Here is a 15,139-nt window from a genome sequence, read left to right as displayed (position 1 = left end):
TCTGACATTTTGCTTTTCTTGTGATCAGATGATGGAGTAATGTTTGCTCTGTATGCTGTTTGTGGACACAGCCAGTGAAGTGTAACTTGCTAAACTTGTATTGGGATAACTAACTCCATAAGCTAAGATTTTGTGATCGCGGCTCAATTGCTTCACAATATTCATGATCTTCTCTTAAACTCTTTTTCTTTCCATCCTGTCTTGCAGCTCTATTGTCATCATCCTTTCCTGAGTATTGCCCTCGCTTTGAAAAAGAAAGAAGGGGCTCAGAATTGATGTAATCCTCCCCCCACCTTCAACCCTGTCTGTGTGGTAGTCACTGCTACCACACATACATGTCCTGAACCACGCTCACATACTTCTCTGTCACTTCTGACTTCATCATGCAGTACCACAGTGCCTCTTTTTGCACCCTTTCATGTTTTCACTAGATCTACAAAGACATAGTGAAGCTCTGACTTTCTCAGGAAATTAAAGCTGAATTCTGTGAAGCCTGATCTCAAGCTTTTTAAGTTTGACGCAGCATCCAGAAGAACTTTTGTTCAGATCCCCTGTTTCTCCCACTGTGTTTAAATGAACCCTGTCAGGGTAATGTCCCATTGGTCTGCCCCTTTTCTCACAGGAGGACACTTTGTGGGTCTTTTGATGCCTCAATAGACGTTTGTTATGGAAGAAAGACTTTCCACACTGACCACACACAAATGTTTTAACTCCAGAGTGGGTGAGCTGATGTGATTTTAAGCTTTCAATCTCAATAAAAGCCTTTCCACAGTCACCACATACAAATTGTTTAGCACCAGAGTGGATGAGCTGATGTGAGTTTAAGCCAGTCTTTTGAGTAAAAGCCTTTCCACAGTCACCACATACAAATTGTTTAGCACCAGAGTGGATGAGCTGATGTCTTTTAAGTGACTAACGTAAGCAAAAGACTTTCCACACTGATCACAGCTGAAAGATTTCTCCACTGTGGATGAGCTGATGTGTTTTAAGTTGCTCTTATAATGAAAAGCCTTTCCACACTGATCACAGCTGAAAGGTTTCTCTCCACTGTGGATGAGCTGATGTCTTTTTAACCTATCAATCCCGATAAAAGAATTTCCACACTGATCACAGGTGAAAGGTTTAACTTCACTGTGGACGCCCTGATGTTTCTCTAAGTGATCTCTATCCTGAAAAGACTTTCCACACTGATCACAGACAAATGATTTACCTCCAACATGGATCATATGATGTCTCTTTAAGTGACCTTTCTGAGTAAAAGACTTTCCACACTGATCACAGTTGAAAGCTTTAAATTCAGTGTGAGGCGCTGATGTGTTTTAAGCTGCATCTCTGAGTAAAGGTCTTTCCACATTGATCACAGCTGAATGGTTTAACTTCACTGTGGACGAGCTGATGTGCTTTTAAGCGGTGACTCTGAATAAAAGACTTTCCGCACTCACCACAGCTGAATGGTTTCACACCGCTGTGGATCAGCTGATGTACCTTTAAATGATATTTCTGAGTAAAGGTCTTCCCACACTGATCACAGCTGAATGGTTTCACACCGGCGTGGATCAGCTGATGTGATTTCAAGTTACAAATCTGAGTAAAAGACTTCCCACACTGATCACAGCTCAAGCTTCTGCCCTCCCTGTTGGCGCGCTTGCGTCTTCTGGGCTGCTTCATAGCGGGAAAAGTCTTTTCCACAGGGATCGCCGCTGGCTCATCTTTACTTGCTGGTGCTGGATGTTTTTGGTTGATATCATCCATGTGCTGAGGTTTCGGCCTGCTTTCACTTCTTTCTCCTGTAATGACAAAGAACCCAAACAGTGACATCAGGTCTATACCTTCAGCTCATCCGCAAGTTCCCCCTCTTACCTCACAAAGAAAAACAGTTTCACCATCTGCCAAACGTCTCAGGTGCCTGGGGACGCTATGCTGTGGTAAATATTTGAAGTGAGTTCATTTTGGAGATAAAAGTAGTAAAAGTTCAACTTGTGAATAAAATATTGGCTTGTGTGACTTCAAAGTTTTTTAGTTTTTACTTTGTTCAAATTTGAAGAACATCACACGTACAATGTGCAGTTCAGGTTGTATGTGTGAGAGCTGTACAACCAAATCCACACTGACTCACATTTCCCTCTGATTAACCACGAGGGTGTCACACAGTTATCAAAGTCTGCAGACACTGTCAGCTGCAATCAACACCTTTTATTATAATTCACAGATGAGTTATAATGCATCTCCACTAGAAGATGGTCCCCTGTTATCTACTTTTTCACAGGTAAGCGTGGGCGAGAGTCTACAGCATTCTACCCCCCAAGGACACGTAGTCTAATGCCTTCATTTTGCAGGGCCATGTCCACTTAATACTACACTATACGGTTATATGGCATTTAGTTAATATAAAGCATAGAATTGAGGCACTTTGAATAATTTCACCTCAACACCTCCTCCCTGGAGATAAGGAGAAGGAGTCTCACTATCTGCCTAATGTCTCATGGTGCCTGGGAGTGTCAGTCCAACTCACTCACAATACCCATCTGTGTGTGTGGAATAACCTGTGAAATACATATTTGATGTTTTCCTGTATGTAGAACAAAGCCACACAAAATGGTAAATGTATTTATTAGTATTTATTATTATTGCTTTATTAGTCCCTAAGGACCTCAAAGAGCTTTACATATCCAGTCATCCACCCATTCACACACACATTCACACACTGGTGATGGCAGCTACATTGTAGCCACAGCCACCCTGGGGCGCACTGACAGAGGCGAGGCTGCCGAACACTGGCGCCACCGGGCCCTCCGACCACCACCAGTAGGCAACGGATGAAGTGTCTTGCCCAAGGACACAACGACCGAGACTGTCCAAGCCAGGGCTCGAACCGGCAACCTTCCGATTAAAAGGCGAACTCCCAACTCTTGAGCCTCATGATCACCCCCAAAATGTACTATAGATATTACTAAAGTGATATTGTCAAAACATATGATTAACACATAAAATAAAGAAATCTCCATCACAAGAGTTAACAGCTTACACAAGAAAAGACGTCAGAAAGAAAATGAAAGAAGAAAAGTGGAAAAGGAAAACAGAGCATTTTTAATGATGTCATGCTGAGCCTCTTGTCCCGATTGTTTTATGTTTGGCTGAGAACAAACAACCAATACTCAGATCAGGTCCAGTCAACAACAATTATGTATTAAGCACATATGTGGGAGACGTACACGATACCACCCTCAGTGTAGTCCAGTAGATCTCAAAGAGGAAGGACGAGAACGTCTTTATTTAAAGGGTTGTACACGCCCAAGATTCATGAGCAAGTTAGATATCATGCATCAGCGACAGTTAGCTGCATCTCCTTTTTACAACACTTAGAATGCTGTTTCGAGACCCTTTCACCCCCAGCTGTTTCCTGTTGTTCGTTATGAGGCCCGTGATCGTGTACGCCACATCCTGAGTACATCCTGTTCTAACCGCCCCTGTGCAGACACGTATGCAGTTACAAGCAAAACACTTCTTTTAATGTGTTTTAGTTTAAATATTCTTTTGCTTCTTGACTGACTGACACTTACTGAAATACTGCTACATGTATATTTCCCACAGTCTCCACATAGATCACTCCACAGACATCACCTTCATATGAAGGGAAACAGAGAGTTTAACTCAAATGATAAAACATTGACGTACTGAGGCAGACAAACAGAGAGGCTAAACAGAAGGCAGAAATCAAACCAAAATGAGCTAAGACAGAGAGACCCTGTAGAAAATGATAAAGTTAAGCAACCAATGTAGTTATAACTGACTTACTCTGGATCTCCTCTCAGACTCAGGAGGGGGCGAGCGGGCCGGCTTTGTAGTTGAGTCGGACCAGCAGAGACAATGGGCTCACTGACCTCCACTCCCAAGTCAGTCACCACGAGGACAAGTTCTTTGTTTAGAGATGATTTAATCCAAGCTCACCAACAACATCACTCAGCTGTCCTCGTCAGAACTAATAAAATAAAAGCAGTTACATTTAGAGACGTCAGTTTACTAAACATAAAAATATTGCTCTTTTAGTCTCGCTCACATATTCTGTGAAAATTAAATGACTTAAATCATCACGTGGTTTACAAAAACACATTGTTACCAAACTCAGCAAACAATTGCGCGTCCAGAAATAACTGTTTTATCTCGTTTGACATGGAAACTTAAAATTACAAAGACACACTGAACGCACCTTCCTACCAGCTGTAACCTAACAGGAGAACGTACGTTCGTCTTCGCAGCTGCAATACATACCTGACAAAAAGCCGTTCATCGATTAGATTTAACACGACGCTTCTCCACAATACTTTGATACGGGTTCTTCAAAAAGTGCCCATTTTTTAAAACGGCGGAAAGACACAGCAAAGAGCACAGTACGCACACCCCTTCTTCTTCGTCTCCTCCCCCTGCTTCTTCTTCTTCTCTTTTTTTTAAACAAACCTTTATTTAAACATCAGTACAATACAAACTAGAATTAAACAGTACTATATTAAAGGTGTTATACTTACAAAAAATTGTATACAATAAACAAACAAATAAACATTATTCAGAACCTACAGGGGGAACCTGCTAGGGGGAAAAGTTTAACTGATTAAAACAAAGAGTAAAGTGATTGAAGGATCTTCATTTCTTTTACACACAACCATAGTTTTTATAACTTTTGGATTAGTAGAGTTCTTAATTGAATTAAGATATTGCACAAACTCATAGGAAAATACATAAAAAGAGGGATGTCCTCCTAAACATTTGCATTTGTGAACATGACATTTAGCCATTAAGATTAACAAATTAATCACATATCTGTTGTAAATGTTGAAATGTGTTTGGTGTTGGTGTAGACCAAATAATAAATAGTTCCAAAACAGTACAAATCCTTTAAATAGATTTTCTGAGATAAAAACACATAATCTCTGCCAAAAGTCTTGCACAAGGTTACAAAACCAAACACGCTGAATAGTAGATTCCTTGCACTTTTAACAAAAGCTACAGTTTGCATCAATGTGTAATTTGAATTTGCTTTGAAGGTCATCTTTAGATGGGTAAATTCTGTGTATTAATTTATAATAAATGTCTTTAACTTTGTTGTTAATTAAAAACTGATTAGTTAGTCTCCAAACTTCATTCCACATAATATCATCAGACAACCGGTTCCAGAAAAAAATTACATACGGTTCTGTGGTTATACTATCCTGAAATAAAGATCTGATAGATTTGTTGTTGTTTTTAGAATGCTTAGAAAAGCATATCTGCCAACGAAAGTTTGTATTAAAGATGCCAACGGCCTGTGGAATGAAGTGATGTTAGGTTTATTCTTAAAAAGCATACAAACCTGTGATGGTACTGAGCCAAATACTTTTGTATAATCATCACGATTTATAGCTAAATTGAAAACCCACCAACTAAAACCAACTCCCTAAGAAGAGAGATTTTCTTTTAATTAAGATATCCTTGTTATTTGTTGGGATTTAAATATATCTTCTTAGTGCTTATTGTCTGATTAAATTGTTTTCTGTATGCCAGACTCACACGAGAACTATGTTAAGGGTGACAGGTTGCCCTGGCAACAGACTTTAGAAAGAGGAAGTGCAAAGCTGAATTTGAAAATTTGATACAAAGAAAAGAGGAACTTGTACAATATAAGGAGTTGTTTGTATCGAAACTGTGTGTGACGTGCTGCAAAAATATATAGCGAGACGGGCTGCTGATGCCCCAGACTTGGGCTGGCGTGTCTGTGTGTCTGCTCAGTCTCCATATTCCAGAATATTTAAAATTAAAGATCATTTTTGAGTTAAACCACTTTGAGCCGTTTCTTTCTTTACTGTTGAAGAATACAAAGAACTGGATTTAATATATTCCAGATATGATAACTGTGTGGACTAAAGCTATGTTTGTAAATAAGAGTCCATGTTAAAAAAGCTTGGCGATGAAATGCAGAGATATTTATAGGGATTTTATCAATATTAAAATTACAAGTAAGGAAAAAATCAGCACCATCTTCCTTAGCAAACATGTACATAGGTATAGTATTCCAAATGGATGTAGGATTAGTAATTAGATTCTTGAACCAATTTATTTTGAATGTGTTATTTAGAGTGTTAAAATCTAACACATTAAGTTCTCCATTGACACAGGAGTTCATAAGAACTGTTTTTTTCAATTAGTGTGTCCTATTTTTCCAAATAAAGTTGAAAAGTAACTTATCAACCTCTTTTATGAGTTTATTATCAAGGTGCAATGCCAATGCAGCATATGTAAGATGAAGCCTTCTGCTTTAGTTATTAATACTCTGCCTTTTAATGATAAATCTCTTAAGAGCCACTGAGTAAATCTGTGTTTGAGTTTCTCTCGAATAAGATAGAAATTTTGATCAATTCTTCTTTCCTGGTTTTTGGTTATTACAATACCTAAATAACAAACTTCTTGTTTTATTGGAAGGTTACACAAAGCTGTTTTTAAACATTCTTTTATCGCCATAAGTTCACATTTAGGAATATTCAAGTACAATCCATAAACTTTGGGGAATGTGGAGATTGTTTCAATAGTATAGAAATTTGATACTCATCTTTTAGGAATAATGTGGTGTCATCAGCTACAAGTGTTATAATAATAATGGATTGGATTTCATATAGCGCTTTTCAAGGCACCCAAAGCGCTTTACAATGCCACTATTCATTCACTCTCACATTCACACACTGGTGGAGGCAAGCTACTGTTGTAGCTACAGCAGACTGACAGAGGCGAGGCTGCCATGTCGCACCATCGGCCCCTCTGGCCAACACCAGTAGGCGGTAGGGTAAAGTGTCTTGCCCAAGGATACAACGACCAGGACAGAGAGCCCGGGGATGGAACCGGCGACCTTCTGGTTGAAGATACGTTCCCAACCCCCTGAGCCACGGTCGCCCCGAACTCAGATTTAACAGATTTATGTGTAAATCTTTGCCAATTAGCGATATACCTTTTACATTGCTTGACTTCATTTGGTTAAACAATAGTTGGGCAATTAGCAAAAACAGGTACAGGGACCTGTTTTGGGACAGCCTCGTCTTTTCCCTCTTTGTATGTTAAATCTGGGTGAAGTACCGTCTGTTAATTTGATACTGCTGTTACTGCTATTGTATAATGTTTTAATCGCTGTAGAAAGTAAGTACCAAAACCATATCTATCGAGAGCTTGAAATATAAATTCATGCCCTACCGTATCGAAGGCCTTGTAGAAGTCTAAAAATAATATGAAACCACTGCTATTTATTAGGTCAGAATAATCCAGAATATCTAAAACCAATCTGATATTGTTGTATGTCTTTTGGGCATCAAGCCAGATTGTGTTTCATCAATAACCGAGTCAACAACCATCTTAGGTCTGTTAGGTAAAATAAGAGCAAATATTTTATAATCATTATTGAATAAACTAATTGGTCTGCAATTATCAATCATTAATAGGTCCTTATTAGGCTTCGGAATCAACGTGGTCAAACCTTGATTCATCGTAGTGGGAAGTTGTTGGTTTCCTATGCTTGGAATGAGGATATCTGAATCTCCAAATGTCTATGAGTTTAAGGCGTACCATAACAGCTTTCAGTGTAGTATTAATTCTGTTCGAATGTCCTGGAGGAAACCTATCTAATTCAGCATCCATAATACAGTCTCCACCTAGTAATAATTTGGCATTTGGAAATTTATTGAACCAGCTAGATATTTTTTTCATCATCTTCAAAACTAAATGATCATTTTCTAGCTTTGTGTAAACCCATATATGTTAGTTACAATTAAAACTAAATCATTATATTGTATGACTTTACATATGTAATGACCTGGAGAATCACATTCTGTATGTAAAACATCCTCATTATATCTTGATGCATTCTCAATCATCCAGGAAAGTAAATCTCCAAAAGTTGAATCTGTTCATCTGGACGTAGCGTTTTGTGGGAGAAACGTTTCGTCACTCATCCAAGTGACTTCTTCAGTCTCAGCTGACTGCAGGTTTCCCCAAACCTTATAAACAGTACATTTGCATAATGACTGAAACCAGCCCACTGAAGGAACAATGGGACTGAAGAAGTCACTTGGATGAGTGACGAAACGTTTCTCCCACAAAACGCTACGTCCAGATGAACAGATTCAACTTTTGGAGATCCTCATTATATCTGTTTTTTTAGGATTGATTGTTCAGTTCGATGAGATAACCATATGGAATTTCCCCATTGAGATTGCCAAAAACTAACATAATTGAGAGTAGAGTGAGATTCCTGTAAAAACACAAAGTCAGATTTAAGGTGCTTTGCATAAAGAAAAATGGCTTTATGTTTTAAATTGTTACAAAGACCCCTAGCATTAATAAGAACAACAACAACAAAAAAGAAAGTACACAAATTGACAAAGAAATGAAAAAATATGTAATTGGAATGTAAATTGATGTTAAACTTTTTAACCTAACACTGAGTTTAGCATTAGAATATGAAAATGTTCACAGTATTGTTACGGGTTCAAAATATTGGGGATGGATACAGGAGGAAAACCAAAATAACAACACTGGTCCGGCCGGGTCAAGTGAAACGATGATTTTAATGCACACGTGTGGGAGATGAACACTGCACGCAGACAGCATCGATCTCTCACCGAAAACCACACAACAATAGTTTTTATGAACATCAGGGTATTGGAACGCCCCCTCATGCGTAAAGTAGGTACAATACAATCAATGTTGACAACTTTTAACACATTGAAAGAACATCTTCTTCTTCCCGAGGCCAGATCCTTCCCAGTAATCTTCTAACTCTGCTTATCCCCTGGAACAAACAGTCTCTCCTGCAAGCATAATCAAACAGCTACAAGGCTTTGCAAACTATTATTTGAATATTTGAACTCTCCCCTACACATGAGTTTAACTGCTGCTTGTGTGTGTACGTGTGTGCCTCAACCTCAGCCTTCACTCTGTCTATAAGGACAGAGGCCAACTCTGCATGTGTGCAATAACCTAACTGAAACCATATATGTGATATGTTGAATAAATGTTCTAATCAAATGCCACTACTCAAAGCTTAATAAAAGAATATAAATGAATAAAGGATAATGATGAATAACATGGTATATGTGTTTTGTAAGTGTGTTCTTTCTATAGCTCAAGATCCTTAACACAATAGATTGTTCGGTCCTCGCGCCGAACAAAGTTTCCGACCCTCCACTAGTTGACCGAGCCCCCCTCATTGGCAAGCACAAAAATACAATGCATGTGTATACAAAAGGATTATCACTGCACCTGTAATAGAAAATGCTAGTATGGGACTATGACGATACCTGTAATAGAAGTTGTAACATAAGGCCAACAGCCTAAAGAAATTCTCTAATGCAATAACAATTAATGATGATAAGTAAATGAAGTAATGAGTAATTATTGCCAATACACAATACTTAAAGGTTAACAAAAGATATATCTAAATAAAAGATCATAAAATAACATGATGTAAGTGTCTTGTAAGCATGTGCGGCCTTCTACGCTCTGCGTTGCTTCACACAATAGATCAACCAGACATCCCGCTGACTGTAGCTTTTAACCCTTACTGACGTGAGCACAACTCCATAATAAGCACCAAGCGGCAATATGTATAAAGATGATCATGGTTACACCTGCAATGAAAGATTATATGATTATACTGACACCTGTAAATAGAAGATTAACATGAGGTTATAACAATCACTGTCATTCAAACTTTAATGTAATGTCAATAGCTTCAATAAATGCTTTAATGCAATGCTTATTATATGATTCTGATGCAATGATAAAATAACAGTAAAATATCTCTTCTCATCCCCTCTCATGACCTCTGGATAACTCCAGAGGTCACCACACTTAGTGTTGTGTCACTCCTCGACCTACACAGCCACTTCCATGTCCATTAATGGCATCACAGGCCCCGGAACCACCGTTCCCAGGTCCACTGCCCTCGCTCTGACCCTCTCAAGCCGTCCTCTGGCTCAGGAATGAGTCAACAACCTCAGGTGTTCTAAGAGGCGTTCTCACCCCCTTACCCCGGTGAAATTACACCCTTACACTCGTCAGACCCGTCGTCCGGTGTCCGTTCCTTTCTCTGTAAGAGACAGAAAACCAAAACACCGCCCTGCCTAATCTTCATAATCTAACTTTATTGTAGAGATGGACCGATCCGATATTACGTATCGGTATCGGTCCGATACTGACCTAAATTACTGGATCGGATATCGGTGAGAAATTAAAAATATAATCCGATACATTAAATATATATATAAAAAAACCACCTCACAAAACTTGCGACACGGCGTAACTCTGCTCATAACCGTAGCATGTCGGAGCAGTGCGCTCACGTGATAGAGCGGCTGTGTGTATTTGTAGCCTCACTACCAAACCAGCATTTCATCTCCGAGGAAGTTATCCCAGAGAGAAGTAAAGCAAGTGTGTAAGTTCATCTCTGAATGTTTGTAAAGCGTTCCCACGTTAAGCTTAACAACCGATATATGGATTGTTATATGGATTGTCATGTGATCATATATGGATATCCTTTTAATAAATAATTATCTGAATCTTACACCCAAAGTTTTAATCTGATGTAAAATGTATAGAAGTCCATTACTGTATATAGTAACTGTTAAGTCTAATATACCCTAGTAAGCTACAGTACTTTTTCCTTTGGGAAAGTACCATTTGTGAATTCTGCAATTCTGTTGAAGAAAGATGTTGAATCTATTTAATTATTCTTGAAAAATAATTTAATTCTGTGCATTTTTTTTTCACCCTGCATCAAATTAAAGTTGATTACATCGATTAAGCATCATCAGGTGGAGGGTGGGGGGTGGTTCCCTATTTTATTTTTGCTGGGAGTTTGCAACCCTATTAGTTAGGTTGCTTAATATTTCTGCTAAGGACTCTTTAAAATACCAGAATAGGGAGGATGGAGTAGGTTTAAGTTTATTAGATTGATCAGTGTTGCTGAACTATAAAATATTTTGGGCGCAGTGTATTTTTTACACACAGGTATAACAGAATAGCTTTAGTGTTGTTGTTTACTTAAACTTGAGTATGAACTTATGCAAAATGCAGCAAGATATTAAAAAAACAGTTTTATTGATTAAAAAACACACTATATCGGATTCATATCGGTATCGGCAGATATCCAAATTTATGATATCGGTATCGGTATCGGACATAAAAAAGTGGTATCGTGCCATCTCTACTTTATTGTTCATTGTTCTTCCAGTACTGCAAATTTGGTTTAGAATATCATGTTCATGACTTCCTGACCAGTGACTTATTCTAATCATAATCTATGTGTGTGTAAGCGTGTTTGCATTTAGCCCTCTGCACTCAAAGCCAATACCTACAATATATCAGTCCGGACAATCACGCCGAACGAAGCTTATGACCTTCAAAAAAAAGCCTGAGTGCCAACTCATCATGAGCACATTTGCAATGTGTGTATGAAAATTATTAACCACTTATTTTAATCAAAGACAGCAAAAACAAATTAACCATTCTTAATTCCAACATTCCCCCCCCCCCCCTTTTCACAAAAAATCATGTCTTTCATTCAACCTACCGTCCCACACTTTCCACTCCAGCGTGGTACTCAGCTTCTTGTGAACACAGGCATTTTACCTTCTAAACCCTATTCAGTTTATTTCAATCATTAACGCTTAAACATGGAAATATTGATATATGCTTCTCAGTTGTTCCCTAAAAATTCTGGGAACATTAAGTTCATTATAAGCTTAAGTTTTACCATACCGACATTATTAAACACACAAGTAAAGTCATAAAAATGTTCATAAAACCATTGTTTGATGTTAAAACTCAACTTCCCCCCTTTTGACACACTCCCTTGTGTCAGTAGAACATGGAAACTAAACTGGAGAAAGTATCAGAATTCTCCTCTCTCGTGTCGTTGCTCCAGCCTTGTCTTCCTGTGCTAGGGAATGAAATCAAATTAGTTATCATGATAGATCCGTTACACTCCGGGCTCCGCCCAGAGCCTGCATCCGCAGAATTGCCTAGAAACAAAACCTGTATTAATATGAACTTCACATATAAAAACGCCTTTCTAAATTTTATTTCCCCCTGGTTTTCCCTCGCTGACCACAGCAGGGGAATCTATTTCTTGATTCAGCCATGAATCCAGCTCAGCACCTTATTCATCACTGAGCCCAACTGTCACTGGCATCTGATAGTGTGGCACTGCATCATCTCTTAGTGTCACTATTTTCAATCTGTTAATTACAATTCTTGAACATGAAGTAGACTGTGTTTATAACCAGTCAGTACAGCTGTAAGCGTGGCCAATTATCAATCAATTAACATTCAATACTAAAATGATAGCTTTTGATTTATGCATGCTTAAATCAGCCACTTACCCAGAGGATCCTCAATCCCAGAAAAATTCTTCTCCACCTTTAATAATGTCTGTCATCCCTCCATGCCCTGGTAACTGGGCTATCCAGAGCTGTATCATTTTGAAATATACATACAACAAGCCAAACCATACCTTGGTCACACCAACCCTTCTCCACCCTGAGGATGTCTAACGCCATCCTTCTGTGGTTCGCTAAATTATGTTTATCCAGAACTCCGTTCTGTCTCTAAATTTTGGAGAATTTTATGCTTGTTGTCAAGATTTGAAGAATCTTGAGTTGTTAAATTCTCCCGATTCTTTCGGTCTTTGGGCTGAAGGAAGGACAATGCTTGGTGTGTAAATGCTCAATCAACAATTACTTTATTCCATACAATTCAACGCTTTTAAGCATAAACCATCGTAAAAGCCTAAACATGCACATTCTTTCTCTCACACGGCGCCTAAGTAGCGGCCTCGGCTCCCGTTTTATCTCCTCCTGATGAGATGAGGCAGAAAACCTCTCCGGTATATTCTGCTCTCTTCTAATCAGACAAATAAGGTCATGACTCTCTGAAAACAGTATTTCTTATAACTCCGCAGTATAATGCATCATAAAACAATATCATTCATTCACAATAACTCAGCAGTCTAATGTAATACAAATCAGTTTAACAAGTGTAATAGTTATCACCTTCTTCTAATTCAGGAAAATAATGCAAACTAAAACTACATAATATTTTCACCATCTAGTTTCACAATATAATAATCTTACAATTCCCCCTTTGTGATGTCTTTTTTAAAGAGATCACCTACACCTCATAATCCAGTTTTGCGAGGTCCATTGCTTCTTCCTAGTCCTAAGGCCCTCTGTCCCCCTTTAACGAGTGGAGCCCATGTATAATGACTTCTATGTTAGTGCATATCAGATGCAACACAAACTAAATTTACAACAACAACACAGTTTTTAAGAAATTTTTATGTTTGGTGTCAAATTATAAGAATTCAATTCAAATCTATGGATTTATCACCCCCATCAGGGCTTACCTTTCTCACTTTTCATAATATTTCTCCCTCGAATATTCACAATTACCCTCCTTTTGGTGGCGAAAAGCTGTTGGTGTGGTCAAGCGGGTGCTATAGGAAACAAAAGCTCAGGACAGAACAGTCATCAGTCATGTACTTCATACAGACTTTGCATATATTTTGATTTCATATTGATCCTCTGAGTGTAATGGTACATTTTACTTCGAATTTATCAAAACTAAACACAATAGTTTTCTCTTTCTTTAGCTTGCTCTTGTTCCTATGCAGTACCACATCCTATCACATGCTCCTGTCAGTTATATTCTACTTTTTAAATTTCTGACTATTTCAAGGGTGAACCTAATTCACATGGACCAGTGTTTGTTATTACATATCTCTATTTTGAATGTTAAGTCTTCAATTTCCCTGTTATTCATAGATATTGTTAAAGTTTTTTGCTTTTTCACTATAAAAGTTAATTGACTTTTTACAGTTGCCTGCTATGGTTAATAATAGCATGTTCAGTCATTAGTAAAATCAAACCTTTTCTTCACTTTAGCATTTGACATTCCCCAACAATATAATGTAATGCCTTTAATCGAAACACAGCTAATGCAACACAATTTTCTTAATGCAAACATCAGTAACTCAAAATTAGCCACCAAAGGGTTAAGTCTGCAGCTCCACACTCTCATGTGAGGCTACATTCTCCCCCTCCAGTCTCTGTTATCTTCCTACAAAACAAAGCAAGACAAAACATCCACCCTTCTCTCACAGGCTGGGTGACTTGTCTGTGGAATTTATTAATCCTAAAGTTGGTGCAGTCTTTATCTCAGTCTCAGGTCAGTTAAAACTTTTAGTCGTCAGTCTATCACAGTCCAGTTACATGCATACATTCACACACATTCATACCAGATGTTGCTGATAATGGAGTCTCATGCGCAACCTATTCGAGTATCCATCACCAGCAAGATGACGTCATCATTTTAAAGGAAACAATTCCTTGTTTTTTGGACTGGATTGACTTGCTGCAATTCTTTTAGACTCAGGACTTCTCATGTGATCAGTGTCCCATATAAGTGAATTTCTCCAACGCCCATTATAATCATGGAGAAGCACACTGCAACTGTTTTCAGTAAAAATGTTTCATAGCGCTTTAAAGTTCAATCTCTCAGGCCTGGATTAAAGAGCTGATTTGTTAAATCAGGAACTCTCAAAATACCAAAATATCACCACCGGTGGATCACACCTCTCAGATTGTCTTATTTCAGTGCACTGTAACAAAAACAAAAACAAACGTAACCAATAAAATACTAATAAAATAACTCTTACTAGGGCCCGTTGCAGACATGTTCTAGCATAAAACAATCTCTCTAGCTCTTAGAGAAAGAAAACAATCCAAACCTCACTGATAAAACCAACCTAGTGCTAAGCAAAACCCAAAAATCAACCAAAACTTCACCAGAAAGTTCTCCTCCCTCCCAGGACAATATTGTGTAGGAATGCAGGTACCATAACTCCTTTTGCACTGAAAAAAAAAATGTTGGATTTACTTGATTCAATAGTGGACACTGGTTGCACACAAATATTTTGCATTGGCAGAAACTTAAACGACTGAGTTAAATCAACACAACTTTTCCATATTCAGTAAACCTGTGCCTTTTGTGTTCATAAAACACAAGTGAAAGATGTTCAGATGAAGTAAGTTGAGCTCTTGGAATATTTTAATCCTTCACAATTCTG

At 38.2% G+C, this 15,139-nt stretch overlaps 1 long non-coding RNA gene across 1 annotated transcript; it reads right to left on the bottom strand.

Moving 5' to 3' along the window:
* Positions 1–1,323: 1,323 nt before the first annotated feature.
* On the bottom strand, positions 1,324–4,449 carry LOC120441672. The gene is made up of 3 exons (XR_005614173.1): positions 4,270–4,449; positions 3,796–3,979; positions 1,324–1,787 (listed from the first exon to the last, which is right to left on the bottom strand). It is a non-coding gene; the product is annotated as an uncharacterized LOC120441672 (long non-coding RNA).
* Between the last annotated feature and the right edge of the window lie 10,690 nt (positions 4,450–15,139).

Source organism: Oreochromis aureus, linkage group 9 (genome assembly GCF_013358895.1).
Source record: "Oreochromis aureus strain Israel breed Guangdong linkage group 9, ZZ_aureus, whole genome shotgun sequence".
Taxonomy (NCBI): Eukaryota; Metazoa; Chordata; class Actinopteri; order Cichliformes; family Cichlidae; genus Oreochromis; species Oreochromis aureus.
Note: the sequence above shows the minus strand (reverse complement) of the source record. Positions and strands in the feature narration are given on the sequence as shown.